This window comes from Equus przewalskii, chromosome 22, assembly GCF_037783145.1.
Source record: "Equus przewalskii isolate Varuska chromosome 22, EquPr2, whole genome shotgun sequence".
Classification (NCBI taxonomy): domain Eukaryota; kingdom Metazoa; phylum Chordata; class Mammalia; order Perissodactyla; family Equidae; genus Equus; species Equus przewalskii.
In genome coordinates this window covers 46,523,217-46,536,023 of record NC_091852.1, presented here as the reverse complement: position 1 = coordinate 46,536,023, position 12,807 = coordinate 46,523,217, and the positions used below count along the sequence as shown (strand labels likewise).

At 35.2% G+C, this 12,807-nt stretch overlaps 1 long non-coding RNA gene across 1 annotated transcript in view; it reads left to right on the top strand.

The window, feature by feature from the left end:
* Nucleotides 1–12,584, top strand: part of LOC103562159 (uncharacterized) — a 35,811-nt gene extending 23,227 nt beyond the window's left edge. Inside the window, exons 2-3 of the long non-coding RNA XR_547636.2 lie at nucleotides 3,994–4,083; nucleotides 12,452–12,584. This is a non-coding gene — a long non-coding RNA (uncharacterized lncRNA). The remainder of the gene's footprint in view (nucleotides 1–3,993; nucleotides 4,084–12,451) is intronic.
* The last annotated feature ends 223 nt before the right edge of the window (nucleotides 12,585–12,807 follow it).

The following is a 12,807-nucleotide window of genomic DNA, read 5'->3' as shown; positions in this document are numbered from 1 at the left end:
ATTTTCCATTTGTGTATCTTCTTCTGTGCAGTACCTGTTCAGATAGTTTGACCATTTCAACTGAGCTTTTGCTTTCTTTTAACTGAGTTTTGAGAGTTCTTTATTATTCTGGATAACACTGTGTTATCAGATATGTAATTGAAAACATTTTCTCCCATTCGAGGCTTGTCTTTTTATTCTCTTAATACTGTATTACAATGACCAAAGATTTCTAATTTCAAGAAGTCCAATATACCATCTTTTTCCTTTTATACATCGTTTTGATGCCTTAATCTAAGAAATCTTTGCATAACTCAAGATCATAAATATTTCTTCCATGTTTTCTTACAGAAGTTTCATAGTTTTAGGTTGACATTTAATTTATAATCCATTTTTAGTTATTTTTTCCACATGATGTGAGGTCATATGGATATCCAATTGTTTCAGAACTATTTGTTGACAAGCCATTCTCCACTGAATTGCTTTGGCACTTTTGTAGATAACCAACAGATATACACATCTGTGGGTCTCTTGCTGTGTTCTCTATTCTATTCCCACTGATCTATTGTCTATCTTCTTGCCAGTGCCACACTGCCTTGATTACAGTAGCTTTATCATAAGTCTTGAAGTCAGGTAGAGTCAGTTCTCTGACTTTGTTCTTCTCCTTCAATCTCGTGTTTGCCGTGTTGGATCTTTTGTCTCTCCTTAAAAACTTTACAATCAATTTGTTGACATTCATAAAATAAGTTGCTTGGATTGATTAGTATTGTGTTGAATCTGTATATCAGGTAGGGAAGAACTGACATCTTGACAATAATGTGTCCTTCTATGCACAAACTTAGATTATCTCTCCATTTGTTTAGATCATCTTTGATTTCCTATACCACAGTTTTATAATTTTCCTGATATATTTCTTACACATATTTTCTTAGATTTATACCAAATTATTTAATTTTTTGGTACTAATGTAAATGATATTGTTTTTAATTTCAAACACCAATTTTTTGTTGCTTGTATATAAAAAAGCAATTGACTTTTGTATGTTAATCTCATATCTTGCAACCTTGCTATAATTGTTTATTAGTTCCAGGAATTTTCTTCTTGATTCTATGTGATTTTCTATGTAGACAATAGTGTCATCTGTGAAAAAGATCTTTTTATTTCTTCCTTCCCAATCTGTCTACCTCTTATTTCTTTTTATTGTCTTATTTCATTATCTAAGACTTCTAGTGCAATGCTAAATATTATGTGTGAAAGTATGCATCCTTGTTTTTTTCCTGATCTTGTAGGGAAAGCATCTAGTTTCTCACATTGCATATGACACCAGTTGTCTGTGTTTTATAGATGTTCTTTGTCAAGTTGAGGAACTTCTCCTCTAGTCCCAACTTGCTGAGAGTTTTTATTATGAATGGATGTTGGACTTTGTCGACGCTTCTTTTGCATCTATGGTATGATCATGTAATTTTTCTTCTTTTGCCTGTTGATAGGATGGATTACAGTAGTTAATTTTTAAATGTTGAACCAATCTTGCATACCCGGAATAAATCCCACTTGGTTGTGGCTTACAAATTTTTTATTCATCATTGGATTCGATTTGCTATTATTTTGTTAAGAACTTTTGCATCTATGTTCATGAGTGATATTGGTCTGTAGTTTTCCTTTCTTGTAATGTCTCTGACTGGTTTTGGTTTTAGGGTAATGCTGGCTCATAGAATGAGTTAGGAAGTATTTCCTCTGTCTCTATTTTCTGGAAGAGATTGTAGAGGACTGGACTAATTTCTTCCTTAAATGTTTGTTAACCTTTGCCAATGAGCTCATCTGGGTCTTACATTTTCTGTTTTGAAAGCTTATTAATTATTGAATCAATTTCTTTAATCCATATAGGCTTATGTAGTTTATCTACTCCGCCTTGAGTTTTAATGGCTGGGTCTTTAAAGATATTTATCCATTTCATTTGTTATTAAATTTGTGGGCATATAGATGTTCATAATATTCCTTTTTTAGCCTTTTAATGTCCACAGCATCAGTAGTGATGGCTCCTCTTTCGTTTCTGATACTAGTAATTTACGTCTTTTCTCTTTTTTCTTTTGTATCAGTTTCAACTGATTTATATTTTCTACTTATTCTTATTTATTTTTTCATGCTTCTTTGCATTACTGTTTATGTCATGTTTTATTTGTTTCAAATAACAGCCATTGTGAAGTTTGCCTTATTGACTGCTAGATATTTTCAAATTACTATTAATATTCTTGAAGTTTATCCTGTGATGAGGATAAGTTACTTGGAAACAAGTTGATCTTTTGGTATCTTGATTTTTAAATTTGTTAAGTGGGATTGTAATGGCATTTAGACTGGATGTTAATATTTTCCACTATAGAGTACTCTTCCAGATGGGCTTTTCCTCTCTGGCTTGTGGGAATAGACACCGATCCCTTCCCCTGTGTGAGCTGTCAGGATTTTTACCTCTAATTCCTTTCAGGTGCTATTTCCTAGGCCTCTTCCAGGTTCCTTACATTATTTGTTTATTGATCAGTACTCAGCTGAGTAAACAAGATGAAAAGTCTGTAGATTGCGAGTTGCCTCCAGTATTCCGCCCTCTAAACTCTAGGTGCGCGAGGCTCTCAGCCTCTGATTTGTCCTTTCAGTTCAGAGGGTCTGCCTGGCTTTGCCTTGGTTCCCTCCCCTTGTGCCTTGGCCTAGAAACTCTCTCTCGGCAGTATTCTAGAGGCAATATTATCACTTCATTTTTTTCCATATCTAGGGATTAGCCTGATATCTAACGTCTTGAGCATTTTTGTTTCATAAATTTATCCCTTTTCTTTTTTTTTTTTCTTGTTTAAAATGAGACAGTAAATCTGTTCTCTATTTCTCCTTCTTGGCAGAGAGCAAATATCAGTAACAGGAATCTGTTTCTGTGTTACCTTGCATGTGAGTGTTTCACTCAAACACATCTAGCTTATGAGGAGAATTAATTGATTCATGAAATCTAAAAAGGAATTGAACTCAGCTTCAAATAGGGACGCAAGTTCTCCTAGGCATCAGGAACACTTGAACTGTGAGCCGTCTCTCTGTTTTTTCCAATTTCTGCTTCTCAGTCTCCCTCACCGTGGGCCGTGTCTTCTCCACGTTGTAGACACTTTTTGGACACAAAGCACTGTGTGATTTAGATCTGGATCTATTCCCATTAAAGGAACTGTTTTGATGCTTTCTGTGGAGGAACATATTCGCTCTGCCTGATTCACTTTTCCACACTGAGCATCTTTAGCTGTAGCTAGGAAGACCATTTGAGCATCACTATATACATTTTGGGTTGTGGGGGGAGATGGGTACAAAGAATGACATTAGAAAAGAAAGTTGATGTTCAGACAGTTCTAGAACCATTCTTTAAAACTTAGTGTCACACCAGTAGTCATATAAGGGGAACATAGCAACCTTCCTTTACTTGGGATATTTTAAATTTTTAATTTTTCCAGGAAAATGAGATATCCAGTGGAGTATGTGTTGACTAGTCAAGTTTTGTATCCTTCAGTCAAAATTAAACATTACTTTTATATAGCAGGCATCTTCTCTTGGAAGCACAAGAGAATCTTAGAGACTCAAATTCTCAAGTTTCTTGGACATAAACGATCTAAACAAGCAGAGAAATTTACCACTGATATTACAGCTTTTCTGATGTTATTTTTTCTCCATGGTTTATCCATGTACAGATTACAATTTGCCATTTCATTGTCAGTTTTCATTTCTATCATCCATACCTATATACCGTGACCTTCTTTTGTTATTTTCTGAGGCACAGAAGTCAAAAGAATACATATATGGATCATGGCAAAATGGCAACTATCTAGCAGTGCTCTGGAAATATTTCAATGTTATTTAGATTCATGTAGACATAGGACTAATGGTTTGTTGGGAAAAAAACTTGAAAGTCCCTGTCAGTGTCAGAGACGTTATAGTAACATTCATCAGTGTCGTGTTTGGAAGTCAGTGATGTGTTTCGTTTTCTTCACCTGACAGCGATATAGAGCTCACTATGAAATGAGTCCATCACCAAAGCAGAAGGGAGAGAGCTTTCAATGGAGGAAACGATGATTATCACTTTCCCATGTGAGCAATTTACTATATCCTTGGCTATATTTCGTTCAATTATATGCAAGAAATCCAGCCCCTCCACCCCCAGAAGAGGCTTTCTGAAGAAAACAGGTTTTAGTCTAATATTTAAAAAGAAATTTTGAGAAGTAAGATAATTGTAAACTTCCACTACTATTATTTATTTTTATTTTTACTTTTTTGAGGAAGATTAGCCCTGAGCTAACATATGCTGCCAATCCTCCTCTCTTTGTTGAAGAAGACTGGTCTGGAGCTAACATCCATGCCCATCTGCCTCTACTTTACATGTGGGATGCCTGCCATAGCATAGCTTGACAAGCAGGCCATAGGTCTGTGCCCGGGATCCAAACCTACGAACCCCGGGCTGCCAAAGTGGAGTACGTGAACTTAACCACTGCACCACCTGGCCAGCCCCCACTACTATTATTTTTTAGAAATTAATTTTCTATGTGATCAGATAATGGTTATCTTAGATGTATTAATAGGTAAACAAAACAAAGTTTATTTAATACATTTACTCTAAAACTTGTTTTCATGCCAAGTAAAGAAAGCAGTTTAGTTGGCCAGAAATGCCTCTAATATATTCTTATATGTAAGTTGACCTTATAATAAAATTAATTATTTAAGTTGTCTATTCATTATAAACATAGTATATATCAGGCCCTGGACTAGATTTTTGAAACACAATACTTCAAAAGGAAAATTACATGTTACTCGGGTTCTAGCACTCTGTAGGCATTAATGTGTATTTAAATAAATGCAGTCAATGACCTGTGATAAGTGACAGAATGGAGACAAAGTAAGTAGTCATTAACCCCACCTGAGATTTTCTCAACAAATACGTTTAAGCTTCTGCCATGAAGACTAGAGGAGATCCTAAGGCAGATAGAGATGGGAAAGGCATAGACATTATGAACAACAGTATGAGGAAGTGGGAGATGATGTTATTCTTGTACAACGATGACTAATTTAATGCATGCCCAAATTGCCAATCCTGTGTAATTGTATACCAATCGTGTGTAGGTCAATGAGTTAGAATGTTAGGCTGGGACCAGAGAGAGAAAGGGTTTTTACATAACACTTAAGTCTTTGCATATAAGCTTTGAATCAACTGGGAACTGTAGCAAGATTTAAGGAGAGATGTAATATAATTTGTAGGATGTTATTTTCTCTTAAGGATATATTACTTATGAGATAATTAATTTTGATTTTCCAGAATAAAAGTGTTTTTGCATGTTGATCTCCCTCATGTTAAACGTTACTGAGTCATTAACTCCTTTGTTTCTTTATGTTTCTTATTCAAATTAATAGACAATAAAGAAATTACAAATGAACATGGAGTTAGGAGAAATTACGGCCACCATAACTCTTTAAAATTAAATATGAATACTTTTTACTGCTGTAATTTATTGCCAGATACACAAGTGCCACTTGTCTGTATTTTGTCCTTAGACAATTAGAGGGGAACTCAGAAGTTTGTTGTTATTTATGCAATCGAGTGTTTATTGCCTTTTTAGTGGCACCCACTGAGTTTGATTAAACTTTCATCCAACTTCAGCTCCACAATATATGGGGTTTAATTACCAAAAGGCAAGTTTTAGTATTTTCTTTTTCTTGTTTTGAAGAGTTGGGAGATACTGTGGCAGGGTCTTCTGAGTTTCTGCTCATTGTCCAGTTTCACAAATTCAGTTTTCATTATTAAATTATATTGCGGGGTTCTTACTGTTTGAAAACCTCTGAATAGCCGTGGGCCAGATGTTGTTGCCTGATTAGATGCTGAGATATTTTAATCGCCAGCTGCAGCATTATAAACCTGCTCTTTCAATACTTCAGTTTAAGTTCTCCATCTGCGTTCAGCATCTGGTCAGTTCTGTCTGGGTTGTCATTTGATTTCATTTCTTCTTTGTTACCCCTCATATATCACGGCTTAAATGGAACTTCTGTGTCCGTCGTTATGACCAAACCAGATATGCCATTATTTTTTATTTTAAAACACACATTAATTAAATAATAATTGCAGTAATACTTATGTTTCTATAAAGTTTTCATTTTTCAATACCTCTATGGTATATAATATGAACAAATAATATGTTACACTCAATATAATAATATTCAGTAAAGAAAATTTAATTAATCTGACTAAGGTGGGGATCCCTGTTGCACTTTTCAAAGGGAGGTGTTAATAAAATAACCTCAGCAAAATGTTCTTTCACATTTGCCATGTTACTAAGGAATGCATTTAGAGAATGGAGTTAACAGACATTTCATAATTTGGGCACAAAATCCTTAAAAATAGGAAGAAAATATACAGTTACCAATATTGGAGACCAGAGCTGTAAAGTCTGCTTCGAAGGTGGCATTCCTGAGGTCTTGCACACAGCCACTCTCTCAGTGGTTGCTCTTTCTCATCATCTTCTCCAGCTCTAAGCTCTGCTCTCTGAAAATGTCTGCATCTTCACCAGCCCGCAAATCTGTCTTTTTACTAAAATGCTACTACATCTAATTTACTAAAACGTTGATTTTAATGGTTTAATGTGGAGTTTTACCTATCCAATTAGAAGTCCATTCAGAGATGATATCTAACTAAGCTTTATTTGTTTGTATATATATATATATATATACTCCACAAAGTTAAATACAGTTTGGAGGATTTAGAGAACACACAGCAAATGTTAAGGATTGAGTGAGGGGTGATCCGCATTATAAAGTAAACAATCCACACATTGTGAGATAATAGACTTTAACAACGAGATGGCATTGAGTAAATAAGCCAAAAAGTTTTAAATGTAATTTTTTTGGCAGCAGAGCAGATGGGAGGATATATTTACAGCTAAATTAAGTTTAGAAACATAGAATAAATGACCTCTATATTCATTCATTCAAAAGTATTTATTTTGTGCCCACCACATGCCAGTCATTCTTCTGTGTCCTCATCCACACCAGGAACCAAAATGGGCAAATACAGCTATTTTTATATAGTTTACATTCAAATGGATGATTGCAAAGAACTTTTCCAAATACCATACCACCCAAAGATCATGATATAAGACCTAGGAATTTTATCAGATATCTCCCTACAAAAGTACTAAACACACTTTGTAGCATCGTATGAATGACAAACATTCCTTAAGTATGTAAGGAACACTCTGCTGTTTGAGGTCCTAGCACTTGCATGAATTTTGATAGGAGCAAAAAGGACGGTAACAACAACAACAAAAAGTAGAGCTGATAAGGAAAAAACATGAGATTTGGATTTTTTGAGCAATTTTATTGAGTTGCAACCAGTATATCAATGAAGTGATCGCGTCAGGGCATACCAACAAGTGTTCCGGATCATGTCCAAAGTTAGTGGTAAAAGAGGTGAAAAGAATAGTCCTGTCAGAACTGAAAAATCTCCCCCCATCATTATTTTGAAATCTCCCTAGTGAGAGTGGGTTTAGAGTTAATGCAACAACAACCCTTTACTTAAACAGTATATTATCTATTTTTGATGAGTGTATATCCTTAATTCAAGAAACCACACATAGTTCACTCCAATGCGTGTGATTAGCATTTACTATCTAACACTTCTGACATTTTTATAACCACCCAAGTTAAGGAAGAATTCCTTGTAATAGGAAGGAAAAATATTTGGAATAACTGAACCCAAGTTACATCTTCAGCAAAATCCTCTCCTGTCCATCGGGTAGACCATGTTTAGCTATGGTGCTCTTTGATGACAAAACCAATGCCAAGTCTTAAATATTTGAAAGACTGTAAATCAATTAATAAAAACTCATTCTTTTTTTCAATTAGCTTTGCTTTTTTAAAACCAAGTTAAATTATGTAATTCTAAAATGGTATACATAGGAATAACAAACAAAGTTAGAATTTGCTTGTCCTTCATCAAACCAAAATGATATTTGGGCACAGTGTTTTACTAGCAGTAGTAATAGATTATTCTTGTCCACAAATTCTTTAATTTTTTTTGTCAAAGACGGATTTATGCATTAATCCATTCATCATTTATTGATTTAGAACAAATAAGCCAAATACTAATGGCTGTTGTGAAATGATGCATTTAAGATTGTAATCTGTGAATTATGAAAGGTAATTGACTAATCCAGATATTGGTCTTACGAATTTACCCTTCTAGCATTATAATATTATGATACATAAAGCACGGATAACTACTATCATGTTCAGGATGAGGTAAAAATGCAAAAACAAACAAATAAATGAAAAAACATTCAAGAATTATAATTGAATTTTGATGTTGTTTTTCAGGAATTCTTACCAGGTTTTAGTTAGTTAGCTTTTAAGAACTAACACTATGTCCTAAACATTCTCGCTATCAAAATAGGCCATTTCACACAAATCATTACTTAGAAAGCTCTTGTTACTACTTTCTACTTTCTTCAAGAATGTGCCCTTTTTATTTTGTTTGTGAAAAATCCAGGAAAATAAAAAGCTAAACCAAAGCTATATTCCAATATTCATTGGATGGGATGATTTTCATCATAATGAATTACAGGTGGGATGATTATAGACTATAGATGGGATGTTTTCATCATAAGTTTTGCCAAATGTGCTCTGTATCAATCTCTTCCATGAAAATGAATAAATTTGCAAATGCTTAAATTCCCTATTAATAACCATTACATTTTATCAAGATATTGTGAAATCAGTTTTGTGGATCATTTGAATAAGCTGAATAGAAAGAAATAAGAAAGTGCAATTTCTGATAATGAGTTCTTTAATCTGAAATATCTATTATTGCTAGGACTAAAATTACCACGTATTTTTATTACATTTCCAGGAACTAAAGGTGATTTGCAAACACAATTTCTAAAGAGGTAACTTCAATATGAGAAGGTTGTAAAGAAAGCAAAAAAAGAAGAATTTTGAGTATGTGTAAATCTTCTAAGGGACGGTCAGGCACACACGCATCTAAGAAATCAAACAAGTGTCATTTAATTCATAGTGGGCAATATTTGAAGTGTGATTGTTGTAATTACTGTTGCACACAGCTCTTGAACTTCTTATAGTTAAATCAAACTTCCTTCAGTGGATGTTTCATAAGTATTTTATACTTTTGTGAAGGAGTTACTCTTTACTATCACCCTACCCTACGCGTTCCTTGCCGAAACTGAAGAAGGCAGGGAGCTGTTTTTGTAGACTGCATTCACCCTCAGTGTTAGTGAGGATTCAAAATAGACTTCTTATAGTTTACCAATTAATCTGCAGGGGATCTGGCACAAACTGGAAAGCAGTAGGACCTGCTGAGATTTGCTGAAGTCTTGCGTAGATGAGAGCTCATGTGATACCCAGCATCACAGTTGGTTTAGGTCCATTTGCGAAAATGGTAACGTTTGATTACGTGGTGTAGGCACCCTGAGAGACTGATATTTTTGATTTAGACATTCAGTAAACACCGCAAACTAAGAAATTCAAAAAGCTTGAGGTTAGGTAATCCAGGTCAAGCCTTTAAAACAACCAGACCTCCTTCTTTTGAGTCAAATATTTACTTGGCTCTCTTTTCCTTTTCAAAAGAAAGTCAAAATTAAAATATATTTTAAAAATCTATTTTGACAGATGTAAATGTTAAAGAAAATTTTTTAAAAATCTTACTTGATTCCTCCTGGATCTTCATATCCGGGCAAGGCGGGGTGCCTCCTACAGTAATGAAATCATGCAACGCTTCCAGAGTTTCCTTTATATATGTACTTCTTGAGTAGTTATTGTCAAAGGAGAGTTTTCTCTTTGCAACTATTAGTCATACCCTTGAGAAAAGCTTCCAGAAGGTATAACTCAGAGTTTGCCAGGAAAAAATATCTGATTGTATGTGTGGGTACATAGTTGCTTGTTTTCCTTGTCATTCTCTCTTACTCATTCCCTTGAGAGACAACAGTAGAATCATTGTGCTGAAAGCTACTCTGCAGCAGAATAAGGGGTCTTATCAAAACTGCCTTTATCCTCCGTAAGCCTGTGGGGAACTTTAATTCAATGGTTTTGTTCTTAGACCTCAACTTCCGTCTCAGAGAAGATATTTTCCTCTTGATCACCTTGTACTCAGTTTTTAAGTTGCTCAAATAGAAAGGACTGGAATTATCTAGACTTTGTTTATGAGAAAACCAATGGTTAAGTGTCAGTAAAACAGCAAATGGACTGGGTTAGCCACAGTTGTGATTAGATGAGGACACTCATGTTGTCACATGGGAAATTGCTATAGATATATAGTAAAATGCTTCTGGACGTGATTTTACTTTTTTCCACAAATCCAGTTTAATCATTGGTGATTGAAACAAAATGGTAGTTCACGTGATACCATGTTCCTTCAAGAAGGTAACAAAGCAAAGAATTCAAGACAATAATAACAATAATAGGGCCAGCCTGGTGGTGTAGCAGTTAAGTTCACGTGCTCTTCTTTGGAGTCCCAGTGTGCATGGGTACGGATCCCAGCACAGGCGTACACACCACTTATCAAGCTATGCTATGGTAGGTGTCCCATATATAAAGTAGAGGAAGATGATCACAGATGTTAGCTCAGGGCCAATCTTCCTCAGCAAAAAGCAGGGGATTGGTGGCAGATGTTAGCTCAGGGTTAATCTTCCTCAAAAGAATAAATAAATAAATAAATAACAGTAGTAGTAATAATAAATTGCCCATCTAAGGCAATAGATGATAATCTAAAAGGGGACAATGTAAAGATACCAGCTTCTAGGATTCTATTGAAATTTTAGCATTTTTCACATATCAAAAATGGGTAAAGATTTATGAAACTTTTACCACTGATATCTGAATATCAAATTTACAAGGTGTCTCATGTATGACCACTCTCTTTACTAATCCTGTCTTTATTCAATGTTGAATATCTTTTCCTGGCTGACTTACAGGTATAACTCAGATTTATTTTCACAACAGTTGCATAATATTACATTGACTATTGTATTATAATTTATGTACCCAGTTCCTGACCTGTTGAGTTTTCTATTATTACATAGTAACTGCATTGAGAAATTGGGAACTATAGCACATGCAGAGATAAATCTCTCAAGATTTCAAGTAGCCCAAGCTTTTAGTAACAGCAGGAAGAAATACTGACATACTTCCTGGAGTCGTATCATCAAACAAGGGTCATTGTTACTGGTTGATATTTTTAGAAAAAAACTATTTGAGGTCATTGCTGTTCACGTTATTCATTGTTCTGTTGTCCTTGAAGTGGTCCCAGATATCAAAAGTGTGGACACAAAGATCAAGAAGTAAATACATTGAATCTTTCATTCTACTACTGGATAATTATTGGCATACACACATATATACATAAATATATTCATGTATAGCATACATTTTTAAAGCAAGTACTTTTCAGTCAAGGATAAGAACTTATAAAACCAAAAAATAGCTTTAATTTTATTCTCCCATTATACACAAACTCACCTTTAATCCTGTGTCATATGTTCAACATCCCACCAGTTGTATAATATGAATTTTCTCTTATTAATTTTCAATGTACAATGGAAGGAGCTTTCCTTCCTCTGGGAAGAAGAAGTCACACATGATATAAATGTAAGTCCCTGTGAGAAACTGTGCTTATCTTGAGCCTTGATATATTCTCAGCATGAACATGTTTCACTTGCGTCAGAATAGTCTGAAAGATTGTTTGTATTTCGTAATTCTTTTCCTCTATAAAATGTCTAACATTAGAACTTCACCATGACTATTATTGCCTCACAGAAAAGTGTCTCAGTCTAGAAGAAAATTCGATTATGACTCTTAGTGCGTAGCAGAAGCTGTTTTCTGAAAGCCAAAGCACTTTTTTTTATAAGAACAAGGATGGCTTGAATGAAAAAAGAAGGATTCTGTGTGTATTTCCCAGGACAGAATCCCAGAAATCTGCAGGTGTTCCCTCAAAAAAGTGGGCAAATAAGAGGTAGGTTATTAATGACTAAGTGTGATATTGATGCGGATGGGATAATGGCATACTCAGGATGCTGTGGGGAAAACAACCCAGAGTTGAAAGTGTTCAAAAGTGTTGTGGAGATTCAAAGAGCACCAACAGACTGAGTGATGTCTGTGGGTTTAGGGTTGAGTGTTGAGGCCTTGCCTAGAGGCTCTAGGAGAGACATAGAGCAGATATCAACGAACAGTGGGAATCAGTGTATCCTGCCCAAAGACAAGAAGGACGACCTACTCCACAGTGGATGGCAGGACCCAGTGCTCAAAGACCAAGAACAAGAAACCTTCTCTCAGGGGAGTCCCGTGATGTCAGGGTACAGTTAGGGCAATAAGTCTTGTCATGTCGTTGGCTACTTCTATAAACCCTATACCATGGTTTTTGGTGAATTTGTGTTTGTTCATTCTTGACTAATTGATTTTCTTCTAGATCACGAGCTACTTTCCAAGGTGAGCGACAGAAAATTCTAGCTGCACCAAAGACCAGTGAAGAGTTACCACCAGCTTAGTGCTCTGACTTGTCCATTGGCAATCTAGTCAATCCATGTCAGGCCTTAAGCTGGAGGGCGTGTTCGTGTCTACAGCTTGTGCTTACAGTTTCTGTGTCTAGCAGATATTTTTCACACGAAATGTTGGGGCAATGAGAATGCAAAGGGCTTGCTTTCCAGCAAACATGGTTTTCTTCAAGCAAGATGCGTACCTTACAAGGCAGTCTGTGCCCTTGATCGTTTTAGTCAGAGCAGATGGAGCACGCTCTTCTCCACAGATGTCTTTATAACTGTTTGT